Source organism: Rhopalosiphum maidis, chromosome 2, assembly GCF_003676215.2.
Source record: "Rhopalosiphum maidis isolate BTI-1 chromosome 2, ASM367621v3, whole genome shotgun sequence".
Classification (NCBI taxonomy): domain Eukaryota; kingdom Metazoa; phylum Arthropoda; class Insecta; order Hemiptera; family Aphididae; genus Rhopalosiphum; species Rhopalosiphum maidis.
In genome coordinates this window covers 53,162,029-53,177,333 of record NC_040878.1, presented here as the reverse complement: position 1 = coordinate 53,177,333, position 15,305 = coordinate 53,162,029, and positions in this window count along the sequence as shown.

Sequence of the window (15,305 nt, the reverse complement as noted above, 5' to 3'; positions counted from 1 at the left end):
TGTGTTAATTTTTAAGCAAATTACGAGCATTTTTAAGTTTTAATATTTTACATAACTATAACTCACTTAAAAATTAAGATATCAATAAAAACCTAAGAGATGGCCTAGATAATATTATTACCTTTAAGTTTGATAATAGGTAAATTTACTCTAATATTAAAGCTAACATCACAAGGTTCTGCTGATTCAAATTTACTATGATCTACATTAGTAAGACAGAGACAACACATGCGGGTATAACGTCCTCTTAATATAGTGAATTCTTAAAAGTCAAAAAATAATACCAATGGTAAGTATTTTTTGACTTTTTCAATTAAATACTATACATTTAGTAATTTTATTCTAAACTAATTATAACCAATATTATGAACTATCTACGTTTCTCCGCTGCAATTATTTTCATACCATGGGTTACAAAAAAAGTTATTTTTTAAATTACCTTTTTAAATCATGATTATTATTATTTCATTATTTTTTATTTTAATTTTTCTATTAAATTATTTTATTTTATCAATAGTGATATACTAAATTGAATTGTTTTTTACCGAAAACAAAGTGTTTTTTTGATACTAAAACAAAAATAAATGAAAGGAAAAACTGATTTTTCCAACCACACTTTTTCAAATATAACTAATATTGTAATGGAACAATATATAATGTAAAAATAATAATGACTACCTGACTTTTTACTATGTATATAATATGTATAGTGAATAAAAATATTATTGCAAAGCACGCTCCGCCGAGGAGGAAGACAGCGCGCCATTTCGGCAAACCGATTCTATACGAAATCGAAAGTGACTAATGACTATGGTGTCTATTATCATTTAATACTATATGTAAAGTGTAACATTTTACAAGTGCATATAACATGTATATTTCTTTAGTATGTTGTTTCAATCGCACACCGATCGTGATACGATTATAATCAACATAGTCTTACGAATGTTGTGCCGCCAAAGTCGGCGGTCGTCTGAAAAGCTGTACACGCACCGGACTGTCAATTCATTTTTTAACCGATTTTCGATTCCACGGCGGCGGCATCCCAATAAATCATTAACACGGCGGTTTGTCAAACGCGATTTCGGCGGCCCCGTTCCTCGTGCCTGAGGTCGTAAATACGTCACCGTTTTAGTACGTCTCTATTTACAAATCAGCGGCCCGCAACAACCGGGGTACACAAGTCGTATCTCGTACCAGGGAACGAGGTATTACCATGACGCAAATTCAATAACCCGTAATTATTATTTTCAGCTGGAAACCGCTCGCTGGTACAAGCCATTACGCGAACATGACGCGGTCGTAAATCTATAAACGGCACGTATGCATACAGGCGCGTATATACATTACAAATATCATACGTATGCTACAGGTACGACGACGAGCCTCGGGAAACTGCGTAGGATTTACGAGCTGCGTGAGTGCCGTCGGAACGAGATTTTTCGTTGTTTATTACCGTCGACAATTATTATTATTATTAAATGGGCGCGTAACTGTATACACAGCAGAGATCGGGCCGTGTATTATACCGACCGGTTTTCGCGCGAATAGCACAGTGAACTATATAATATTATAATACACGTATTTTGTATAACCTATACGCGCTTAATATGAGGAGGTATGTGAAACAGTAATTTGTCGGTGTTTCGGCTGCGACGATTGCGGTTACTGAAAGTCCTCCGAATGACCGAATCGTTCACGAACTGATCGAACGTTATATTTTTATTGTTCTATTCCCTGAACTCTCGGGCCCATTGTAATTGTGAACGGCTGCAGACAGACACTATCGCCATGATATAACTTTAATATAACATAATTAATCACGTTCTAACTTAATTTTAACTTAAATCAAAATAAACGATTGGCTAAACGAAAATACGTAACACTAGTATTGCTCTCCGAATCTTTTGAATATTTTAATAAATATTACTTCTACTTCGACAACTCCGAGCAATTACGTTCGGCTTGAAGCTATCGAGTCTCGATTCGGTTATCTTAGCGGATTCTTAAATTCGAACACGCCCTTTGTCAACCATTGAATCCCTGAGCAAAAACCATTTTTTCTGTTTAAAAGTAATTTACAAATGTCGAGATAAAACAACTCTATAATCGAATTCAGACGTCTAACATCTCTGTCGATTTGAGAATTAAAGCTATTCAGCTTGTTAGGTTAGGTTTAGAGTCAGTAAGAGACGATAGGTTATACGAGAAGCGAAGAAGATATAAATCGATTAGCGTTAGTCTCGAACTAAAATACAAATAAGTACATCAAGATCATTAACACTAAAAATATAAAGTGGCAAGGTACATAACATTATGCACATTTTTTGAATCTTTATACATTTTAACATTATTTTTAGGGTTTAGGCGTATTTTAAAACTAAATAACTAATTATACATTGTCTAATTTCTCTATTAGTAAAACATGTTCCACCGACTTCTCCTGTATAATTAGCATATTAATTAAAGTACTCATATGCAAATATAGTAGAAACTTATAACTTACAACAGATAGTATGTACCTACTGTATAAAAAATTAAATAAACAACAACTTTTTATCAACAAAATAAGTATTTGAAATAATGTTCTATTCAAAAGTGTTTAAAAAATATTTTTTTTTTTTTTGCAGAAATTTAAATGTTTAAATCTATATTACCAGGTCTTATCTAAACTGATTGAGAGGGAAAATAATTTTAACATATAAAAATGTGTCTACGTAATAGGCGTGTCTATGACCTGCAAAATTTAAAACACTAAATACAATTTCATATATTAGTTATTTATTTATCTAAAATTAATTTAATTATTATTAGATGATAAAGTTTATTTCGAAATATGAGGGTCATATTCCCGAACCCTAATCTAGTTGATATTTTTTTTGAGGGGTCCATTTTATGATAGTATATATTACGATAAAAAATCGTGTTTCATAAAATTAAATTTTCAAATATAAGTGAACTATATTCCAATATAAAAGATTAAAATATTTTTATTAATTTTAAAAAGAAAAAAAAACATAAAATAATAATTTATCTTAAACAAAATTCCAATTAATGGATTGATAAAGGCTGATCAATCTTGCACTATCTCCTTATAAAAAAAAACTTAAGCCACCGATATAAATATTTTATGGTAATTAAAAATGATTAAAAACTTATAACTAGTACTATTATTTTAGGACGTTATATTTAGTTGAATACATAGTAGAACTGATTTAAATTCAATTCATGCCTATTATGTCAGTACAAGCATTTCATCATCAAACTAATAAATAATATTATTCATTGAAACAAATATTAGTGTAATTTATTAATTTAAGAAAATAAATATAAAATAATTGCAATTATACGATCGTTCCTCAATTCATATATTATCTATATGAAAGGTATACTAGATTGTAGTTTATATATTTTGTAACAGACGTAAAATTAGTAAATACTAATAATTAATGTAAATTACTAAGTATAATTTGTTAATATTTACTTATAAGAACTTATGATATAAAAATTTCTTTAATTCTAAAAAAACTTTTAACAGCCATACAGTACAATAATTCTATTGTTTAAAATATTTTACAGGAGATTTTATTTTTCAAAGGAGAGTAATAGTTACTAAGAAAAAATTTTTATTATAGCTGAACATTATAATACCATTCAAATATAGAACAAAACAAAGAATCAATGGCTTTACAATGATTTTTATTTTTTTTTTTTGTCCTATATACTGCATTTTTATTGGTAAAAGTGTCATTCTAAAATGTGTGTTGAATAACAGCTGGTATGTGAGCATCTACATTCAATACACAGTTTATTACATTTTTCAAATATAACGTTTTTTATATTTTCTGCACCCTTTTTAGTTTTTAAGGAATTTGTGAAACAATGCTGATCAAATAGCTATAATAACAATCAAAATACCATAAGTTTTAATAAAACATTTTTGCTGCTAATTTTCTTTAAAAACATTTAAGTGAGCTCAAATTATTAAAAATATAAATGCACACACGTCATATTCATACTTATAAACGTCTTAAATATATTGCAGTAAATGTGTATAATACGTTTTATATGAATCATTTAACACAATCTTTCATAAAATATAAATTAATATTATTATGTGTAATATGTACCGATTGCGATTTGTCCAGGATCCATACTTAAATTTCTACTGAACAATTTAATCTTTAAGTTGAAGCTTTTTTATTTAAAACCTATAATTATTAATATTGTTTAAATGCATAGCACTATAGTTATTTTATCCACGAGTCGCTACTTACATATTACCGCTTAAACCATAGCCAGCGTATGATTATAACGTAATATAAAAGCTGTTATTATCTCACAAATTCACCATTATAATCCAAACCTTATGATTAGAGTTATGATAGTAATAATTTTTATTATTTTTTTTTTTTAAGATATACTTCCGAACTATGTTTTATAGTATCATATTATACAATGATAATTCCAGTGTTTATTGCATACAAATGCAATTGATAGTTTGACATAATAATAGTAAATCCGTCACAAGATTAAACTATTATAAATCATAATAATTAAATCAAACTAAAGGATATAATTATTAAACCACATTATACGGGGCATTTATAGAACTACCTCGATTTTAGTAATACTTAAATAAAACATTAAAAATTTGATAAGGTTAAATTGTTGAAATTTTTAATATGCACCAATAACTAGTGTAATAGAAGTAGAACGTATTATTTCTTTGTACAAATATATTTTAAGTAATGAAAAATTTAATTTTAATGAATATATTTTGGAAAATATTTAGTTATTAATTTTAATTCAAAAAAGTAATACATTCATCATTTTTTTTTTAAATTAATTAAATTATAATTTTAAATTTTAAATCTTTTTATATGACTTTTGTATTTTTACAGTGTAATTTATTATGTATTTTTTTGATATAATTATACTATTTTTGTGTATTTGTATGCAATTAAATCCTATCTATTTTTATAACATATATCCCCCCCCAATCAAAAATTCCTGGGTACGGCCACTGTATAAAATTATCAAATAAAATTATTTTACAAAAATGGTCAATCGCATAAATTTAATATCCAGTTGCTTTCACTATACATGTGTGAAAGTATCATTCCACAACTACTCCGGGACAGATTTTGCAAAAATAATAAAAATCGTTTAATGATATTTTATATGATTGTGTATTACTATGATTAGTCTTATCTCGTCATTTTGTCAATAAATAAAATTTATAGCATATTTAATTTAGTAAATTTTTGATGTTTTTTAGTCAATGGCTGACAAATCCGTGGCACGCAAAAAATAAAAATATTAAATTTTATTTTATAATTTCATATTTTATTTTTAATATAATAATAAGACCACAATATAAATGCTTTTTCTTTATCGTTTACATCTTATAAAAATTAAATTGAAGGTTTTTTCTTCAACTTATTCATACGAATCAATCTTTTGAGAAATAAATTTCATAAAATCTGATCTACTAAACCGACTAACGGATGAAAAGTTACGAATTATAAACCAAATATAAAACAACTAGCATCAAGTGACAAAAAAAATCACATCTAACAAATTAATAAATACTTAAGTATAATACTATAGTATATAATATTAAACATTAGTATTACTTATAAGTTATAACGTATTTATTATTTATTAAAAAAAAAAAAAAATGAGAATTGATTACAATTTATATACAATTAAATACAATAAGTAATAAGTATAAAAGGTTATATAACTTTATGACTTGAATGAAAGGGGTCCAGTGATACTACTTCAACTTGAATGGTTTTTTAATAGTGCATTTTTTAGTTATTTGTTTAAATCACTAATGATAACTAATTATACTTTAAGTGGCGAAGAAGGATTATTTGGCAGAGTAATAATAATTTACTATATAGGCAAAGCTGTACTGTACTTTTGGGTGTACCTTTTTCCGAGACTCTGTCTAGCCAAGACTATGGATATAACGGGAAAGTTGAATCAAAAGTATTATAACTCGAATAAGATTATAACATTTTATTTTAATATAGTATAGGTATATCAGATACATCATACAATTTTCAATTCAATATATTTTATATTCATGCATTATTACGTGGCATAAAGATGAAAAGTTGTGCAATGTTCAGATTGTTGGAATAAAATTATCGCAAATCGCAAATACACCTCGATGTCATAGCTGGTAATTCTATGGAAAAAGTTCAAAATAATGAAAGAGGAAAACTTATTACTTGAAAAAAAATTATTCGTCAGATGGTGATTTCATTGGAACTTAATAACATTATTATATTTATGTATCATTTTAATTGTATTTATTCATAAATAAAAATTAAAATTATCAGACGGGTAGGAGATAATCAAAATCAATAAAATATCCAGTAATTTTCTATTGTGTTGTAAATTATGTATTATGTATTAAACAAGAAACTTCAACATATCAATATGGAAAATATAAGAGAACTAATAAATATTTTATTCTTATTTTCAGTTGCACCACTATGATATGCTTATTATATAACAAGTTTGACACAATCATTTAGTGACCCGGGTACTCAAGCACTAACACTTGAGAAAACCCTGAAACTTTACGATAAAGTAAAAAGTTGTCTACTGATGAAATGGTTGAAGTAGATAGAAATTGGAGTGGTGTATTACAAAATCATCTAAATCAAATATGAAAACAATTAAAATCTACTACAAACTTTTTATAAACATATATCTCCGTACAATACTCGTATATTAAATGAATATCTGTAAAAACTATAGCAAAGATGGCGAACCTGTCACACGTGTATACCAGCTATAAAATCGTATATTTTTAGTATTTTTGTTATTTAATTTTTAGAGTTATAAAGAGTTTCGTTCACATAAACCAACTTTACTTTACATTCCGTACATTATGTAAAAACTAATATTCAAGGTACAAAATGTTTGTTATTGAATAAAATATAACTATTATAGAAATAATTGAACTATATTTGTTTGTATAAATATTAGAAAAACAATCGACATCTTTGATGCCGTAACAAAAATATGTAGATATCATTGAATCCAGTAAATCAGAATCAATCTTCAAATATACCTACGTGGACAACTGCGGTTTTGTTTTTATTACATACTTTATTTACTATGTACATTAACGATAAGTTTTAATCATTTTTTTTTCTTCAAATTTTAAATTACATTATTATTATTATTTTAAGATAACTGTGTGCTGAAAAGATGTGTCTCAGTGGTTCGCAAAATCGATTTCAAACGATACACTTTGCCGTTGCTTGATGAATTTAAACTAAATTAAATAATAATATATGAGATCTACTTAATGCAAAACACTAAAACTGGTACCACGAACGTATGCAAACAAGCTTATTGGCGAAGGTGCAAAACCGTTTGAAATCAATGATCAGCGCAGAAACGCGTAAATTTTACGCTGTTTCACATTTATATTGTACTATCTTTAGATCCTGTACGAAGTTTCACGCGTGAAAAATTAAATAATGTCACTTAAATGTAATTTGCACATATTTTTAACACATTCATTTGCGTGGTTTTGACCAAATATAAAATGCAGGTTCAAAATTATACTCAATTATAAGAAATATTTTATTTTATTGAACCAATGGCAACTCTATACAAACCAAAAAAATATTTGTTTTTCGTAAACACACATATCCCTATGCAAGCCCCTCTTTAAAATTCAAAATTTAAAAAATCGTGTTCGATGTATTAACACAATATACACATCTTTAGGTATGCTGGTGTACGATTTTTAAGAGCAATGAATGCTATAGGCTTCACCGAAAATTCTGGTAGTCATTATAAATTTTCTTTTAAGTGTGGCGGCTTTGGGTCGCTCTCATACACACACATATGTGCATATACTACAGTATACACGTTGCATTTTAATAAATATAATTTTAATATAAAATATAAATATATTACCTTAGCGGACGCTAACGGTCTCATCGACGCGTCGTTTGAAACCGTCGGTACTTTATGGACATTGTAATTACATTGCATCATTGATATAGCACTGAAATTCTTATATTTTGTATAATAATATGATATGTAGTTAGAAACATTTGAAACTTTTTTGACGAAACCTCGTCAGCAGTATATACACGATAGACGCATTAGACACCACCGTTACACGCACTCGTGGAGGACAACAGTATAATTATTGTTATAGAACGGGACGCGACGTGACAGACGCGAATAGAAACGATGTAAATGGCCGCGTTTTCCTCATTTTGACAGACCGACCAACGGCGATCATCGTGGTTACTCACTCACGAATATTATATACCATGTTCATACAACGTTTAGATACCGTGGTCACCGAAAATAATTTATAAGCTCTCTGACCATATTTTATGGTTTAAGTCATTCGCCGTTGTCGGTTGGAATAGGATACTACAGGTAACCGCTGACCGTTTTTCCACGTCCGACGCGTCGCACTAATGACTGTGGGCCAGTTGAAAATATTAAATTTCATACGGTTTACGTTTGTTTGCAAGCGGGTAACCGAGATAATTTCCGCGTAGTCAATCCGAGCAAAAAGCGATCACCGCAGTTATTTTTTTCGCGTAGACCAGAAATATCAGTTGACACATGTTTACACGAACACAATCACTGTAGTTCAAGCATTAAAGCGGTATGCAAGTTCTAAAGTTTACACGCCACTTATTAATCAATGTTAGACTTCTCTAGTAAGAAACCATTAAGATTTTCTATATTTTATTAATATGTAAGTAACTAAAAAAATAATATTGATAATCCTTAAATACTATTTACAAAATATAATTCGAATTTCTGTATTTGCGAGAAAGTATCAAAATATTAGAAGTAGGTACAGAGTACATTAAAACTATTATTATGTTTTCTCCGACTATGGATGCACAAATCTTGTTTTATTCGTATTTCTATTAAAAAGTAAAGCCTGTTGTACCAAGCTATGGCTATACCTTCATTTAAACTACCTTCCTCTACCAGCAATAAACATACTATTTACAAACTATTTGTTTTATACATCGTAACTCGTTTCGCGTTTGAAAACCTTTTTGGGGTTAAATGATACTATGCCAGTTTTCGATAGTAAATAGCACAACTCTTTTCTGTAACTGTCATAATAATAATTATGGGGATTCAATTTTTCGGTGCATCCGAATTGCGTGCAAAGAAAATAAACATAAATTGGAATGTCCTAATTGCATGCCGTCTCTTAGAGAGGTCTGTCCGAATGCATGCCGTGTGTCTACCTATTACCACTTATAAGTTTATCTTTATTTATCATGCACTTACGTGCACAACTTAAACTTTATTTTTGATTTTTCTATTTTTTTTTTTTTTTAAAAAAATTTATCATAAAATTTGGTGAGTTTTTTTTTGACAATATACAATATAGTGCAAGTATATATATAACTAGCTGTCTCGTGCACTTCGTTGCCCATACAAAATGTATGCATGTTAAGTTTGGTTGCCTTATGCTAACATTGAGCGTGAGGATAAATACTATTTTTGGTTTTCTGATTTGGTGTATAGATAATATTTCAGACATATTAACTTTATATCAAATATGCACTTAAAAATGTCTGTTTTTTTTTATATATTTTTAGTATCCTAGCAACAAAAAACCTTTAATGATAAATATGTTATATATGCACGTAAATATTTCTATGTATTTTTTTTATTCCTATAACCTAACCTACGGCCACCTTAAAGTGAAATGCGGGAGCCGAAGCGGACAAACGGGAGCCTATACGGATACTTCGGGAGTAGCTCTAATACATTTTTATCTTAATAATATTTCATATTAATATAATAATGCTTTAAAAATATTTCAATCTAGAAACTAATCAGTTATAACAACCATATCATAAAGTGTTTAAATTCATGGTTTTTTTTAAAAAAAAATAGAAAAATCAAAAATCAAGTTTAAGTTGTGCATGTAAGTGCATGATAAATAAAGATAAACTTGTAGGTGGTAATAGGTAGGTACACGGCATGCAATTCGGACAGGCCCCTCTAAGAGATGGCATGAAATTCGGACAGATCCCTCTAAGAGATGGCATGAAATTCGGACAGATCCCTCTAAGAGATGGCATGCAACTCGAACATTTTTTTTGCATGCATGCATGCATGCAATTTGGATGCAGCCCAATTTTTCTCTTTACGCTGAAATACTGTAATATGGGTACAAAAATGCATTAATGAACCTATTCAATTAAAAACTCATAATATTCATAAATGTTTTAATGAAACTTATAAAAAATATTTAATACTCATTTAAAATCGATTTGTTAATTTCATAATTTATTCATCCGATATTCAATGTAATTTAGCATATTTTACTATTATTTAAAATTTTTAAAACTATAAAAATGCTATTACTCAGTAATAAGTTATAGACAAGGAGTTAATCGAATATAATATCATAATCTTTAAACTATTTATAAAGCATCGTATACATCCAATTACGAAAGTACCACTTACATTTTGTATAAACTTTAAATTTATGTGTAAGTAATAAAATTATTGAACATAATTAATTTTTCTAAATTATGCTTCAAAATTAATCTCATTTATGATTATTTTATAAACTCTAATTACATCATGAATTTAAATAATCTTATTTATTCTTTTCAAGCCGCTTACATATTTCAATTATGTATTTATATACTATCTAGTTAAACTTTGGAACTCAAAAATATATTATATTATACATGTTTAATCAAAATTTCAAATATGCATTGTTTAATATAATAGTAAGAACTATAAATTGAAAAATACTTAGTAATAGTAAGCTCCTCGTAAAATCTTTATAGTGCCTTGCGCTTACATGCGTATCAATATTTTCAATATCTACGGTCTTATGTTACACTCTTAACTTATAAATTAAACAGTTCTATTGTATAATAAAATTAAATTACCGTTGATATACCATAAAAATAAAATTTATAAGACAATCGATGCTTTAATAAGTTAATCTAATTCTCATTTAGACCACCATTTCAGTATAAGTATTTAGTAATAAAGTAAATAAATACGATCATAATGTGTATTGTGTATAGCTGAACGTTTCGACGAACTAATCTAACAACAAAACATATTTTGTTTCTTACCCCACATATTCGAATATTTTTGGACCAACTTTATCCAAAGACAAAAAAATAACATTTATCATTTATTATATTATTATACTCCTATAATACTTTCAACTGGCCAAATTGTTTTTTTTTTTTTAAACTTATTACACACATAATGTTCGGTCGGTTACAACTTTACAAGGTATATCTTATCGATATAATATTATATCTAAGGCTGTTACCCACAAACACGAAATATGACCTAAATGCGACCCAAAAGCACATAAAAAAATATCCTATAAACGCAAAAAAAATTACCTTTTTCAACAACTCATAAACGCAAATAAATTTTACAAAATTAAAATGTATTTTATTAAAATCATATTCATTATTATTTTGAGCTTTTTTACAATGGTGTTAAAATTTAAAATGAGTTAAAAAATAAAATTAGAAATTATGTTATATTAAATTTAGAAGTATAATGACTAATGAGTATAATATAATTTTAAAATTAAGTTTGATATTTGAATCCCACAGTTTTTAAGCAGTCCAAAGTGAAAATATTTTAAAATTCTTCAAATACGATACACTAAACTGACTACATCACTGTTGTATTTTAAATATAAACATACTATGTGTTTGATGACTATAAATAAAATGAGTGTCAATTTTTTTTCTTAAACGTATAGTGCAACGGCCAACGAGTACAATATTGTATCAGCCCACTATTAAAGTACAAAAGTGCAAAAAGAATTTATGAATTTATCGATTTTTTACTGGAAAATAGACAATTTGCGCTTTTGGACATCACCAATATCTAATAGTAAGTTACCTATACTAACTAAAATTGGTTGTTATTTAGGCTTATTTTATTTAATTTTAAAACTATAAAAATTCCATTATAACGTTTTGAAAACAAATTTAAATGTCTTATAAAGTCAAGTAAAATGTATTAATCAAATTTCATAAATAAATAATTTTACTTTGAATCAATCCTAACTTGATTAAACTAATGTAAAATTTCATAGTAAAAAAAAATAATTACGAATATTAATTAATTAAATAAGATATAATATTTAATGAAATATAATAATAATTTTCAAGAATATTAATAAACAATACTATAATACAGTATAGTAATAATTAATCCCGAGAATATTTGCAGAACATTGCTGCAGATTAAATAAATCATTCGTTACGTCGCGGAGTGCAATAGTACCCATTGTGGCGGGTAGGCACATAGTATCGCTGACATGTTAACATAATATGTGACTTTCAAGGGGTGTGGAGAGCCACATGGATAAGCGAAGAATCGCATACACTATAATGAATAATGATAATTTACTTCGCGCACACTCGCACGACAACACGTACGCGCGTTTAATATTATCTGGTGTCTGTATTGAAGTCCTTAAAAACGGTCCGTTGGCAATCCCCTTAACTTTGAGTTACGTGAATACATAAATCATGAATGAACATATGGGAGTATATTGTAAGGTACCTTACTTCGCGGTGATTAATAGTTCCGTTTAGTATGATGTTTTGACATTCGATAAATATTTTTGATCTTGGAGTTGAAAGAATATTATTTTATGAGTTACGACAAGCATATAACTCGTTATTGTCGTGATAACACGCCAGTGCGTCTTTTTGTTGTTTGAAAACTTTATTCCGAGCAGGTATCATAACCATATCATAAATTACATTTATTTCAGAAAGGTGCTTCTGCTACATGCCGTCTCTATTGCATTTTGTAGTAAATATTAAGAACGTCCGCACGTAGATATAACAAAAACTTTGTAGATGTGTTTCAAAGTTACAATACCTACTAACGACTAACGAGTGATAATAATTTTCTTACGCACTAGTTCTCTTTAAGTGGCAATTGGTGTCTATGTAATGTCGAAGCTGCAATAATCTATACTGTAAACTCGTGTACTGAATTTCCAAGTTACTTACTTTTACAAACACAAATTCAATGAAATCGAAATTGATTTTTTTACATTCTACATTAATAGTTCTGATATCGACATTATGATGTCAACTAATGAAAGTTAGCAAGTGTTTACAATTAATCGATAGGACGATAGCAATGTAGTAGATAAAAAAAATGTCGGCCTCTAAGTAAAAGACTTGCGGGAGTTAAGCTCTTCTTTAGTAATAATTTTAGTCCCAGAAGTGTGTTCCATCTACATTTATAATTTATAATTTATAAAAACTGTGAAACCCTCCAAAACAACATATTAAAAATATATGGTGGCATTTATACTAAAAATTTATGACGACTGCGGAGGTAACTGCTAATAGAATCCAATGAGCTATTTAATACACCAGCACAAAAAACTATATACCTTGACCAGGAAATTTAAATTGATAAAAAAAAAATAATAAACAGTGAAAGAAAATCAACCGTAACATGTTATTGCGCTTGTGGCTACTTAGAAACCAATAGTAACGCAAAAACGAGGTGTGTGGCACACGCATAAGATCGATTCAATGTGTATTCTGTCGCTCGGGGAGTCGTCTCTGGAGAAATATGGTATGTGTTTTATTTCTAAACCATTACGATAAAGGAACCTGTAGTAACACGATTAATAAAATTAAAAAAAAATAATAATAATAATAACGATAAATATTAACAACCAATTAACAGTGTCAGAGTAAAATATGTTTATTTCGACGGATACTAAATTATATGGATGCCTACGTTACTCACTAGACTGGTGGTCATCATTCAGTTTTTTTATTTTATACCAATCTAACAACCTATCTACTACAACTATACACTCCAATGTGGGAATCAAATATGTTAATAGCGAATACTTTATATTACTTTTACACAAATCTATTTTACTTTTACTGTAATATTTGCAATACTAAATTAATTAATTATTTACAGAAACACTAAACGCCAATCAAATTGACCAAAACCACTGTGAGAGTTATTGTTGTAAACAAGTTTTTTTAAATGTACAATAAACCAAATACACGCATGTTAGTGACCGTGTTTTTATTTTCTCTTTTTTTATAATAGACGTATGGCATAAATTCAAAAACAAATTCAACGAATTTACTACATTAGTCGTGTACTCGAATAAAGACTATTTGTCATTAAAATACTAGCCTAGAATCATCATATTTTCTAAATTTTCTGATAACTAAATAATAATATTTTATTATAATAGTTGTTTTTTGAGGCCAAAGGCAGTAAAAAGTAAAACCTTGTATAAACATTTCTCGCCGCACTAAACACTATACTTGATGCATGCTTTATAATATTATTTTATAATTAAACTTATATATACCTATTACCTAGTTAAAACATGTTGATTGCAGGTGTTTTCAACATAAAAAAAAATACATCTGAAACCACAGCAAAACATTAACAATGCATATTACATATTAAGATTTAAATTTGAAATATTAGATTATATTTTTAAACGAATAACCTGTATTTTTTATAATAACGAAAATATATATTTATTGAAACTATTTCGAACGATCTTAATTACTAAATATTTATATGGAGCTATCAAAAATAAATGTTGAAAAAACACATGAAATGTTATAAGACTCGTACAAGAATAAGACCAAAAAGATTCTACCATTTACTTTAATACGAATTTCTGACCGTCACATATATTTTGTAAGTGCCAATAACTAATGAGTATAAATTTGATGTTTGATTAACGATATGGATTATCAAATAATTGTATTGTTTAACATTCAAATCTGAACAACTAAAACGTAAAATTCCAATATCAATTAATTTTTTTTTTTGTAAATATTCTTTAATATTGCTTGTTATGAATCATTACTAGTATATTGTAGTATAAACTATAGTTACTGAATCAAGAATAAATCTACTATAATTATATCTTACCTATAACTTTATTATGTATCTACTTATAAAGTGAATGAAATTTAACATAAAACTATTATTTACGAATAATCGTGTAATTATATATTTTTTATATCTCGCTTAATAATATTGGTAACTGAAACATATTATTGAACATAATGTATAGTTAGATGCAACTGATATTTAAAATAATAACTCTTTTTTCTTTTATTTTTATGAAATTTATAAGACCTTATTACATGTTACGTGATTTCTAGAAAGTAATTAGCGCACTATTTTATATTTATATCACTATTATTCGAAAATGTAAACTATTTATTATTTAATCCTTCTTCTTCTTAGAT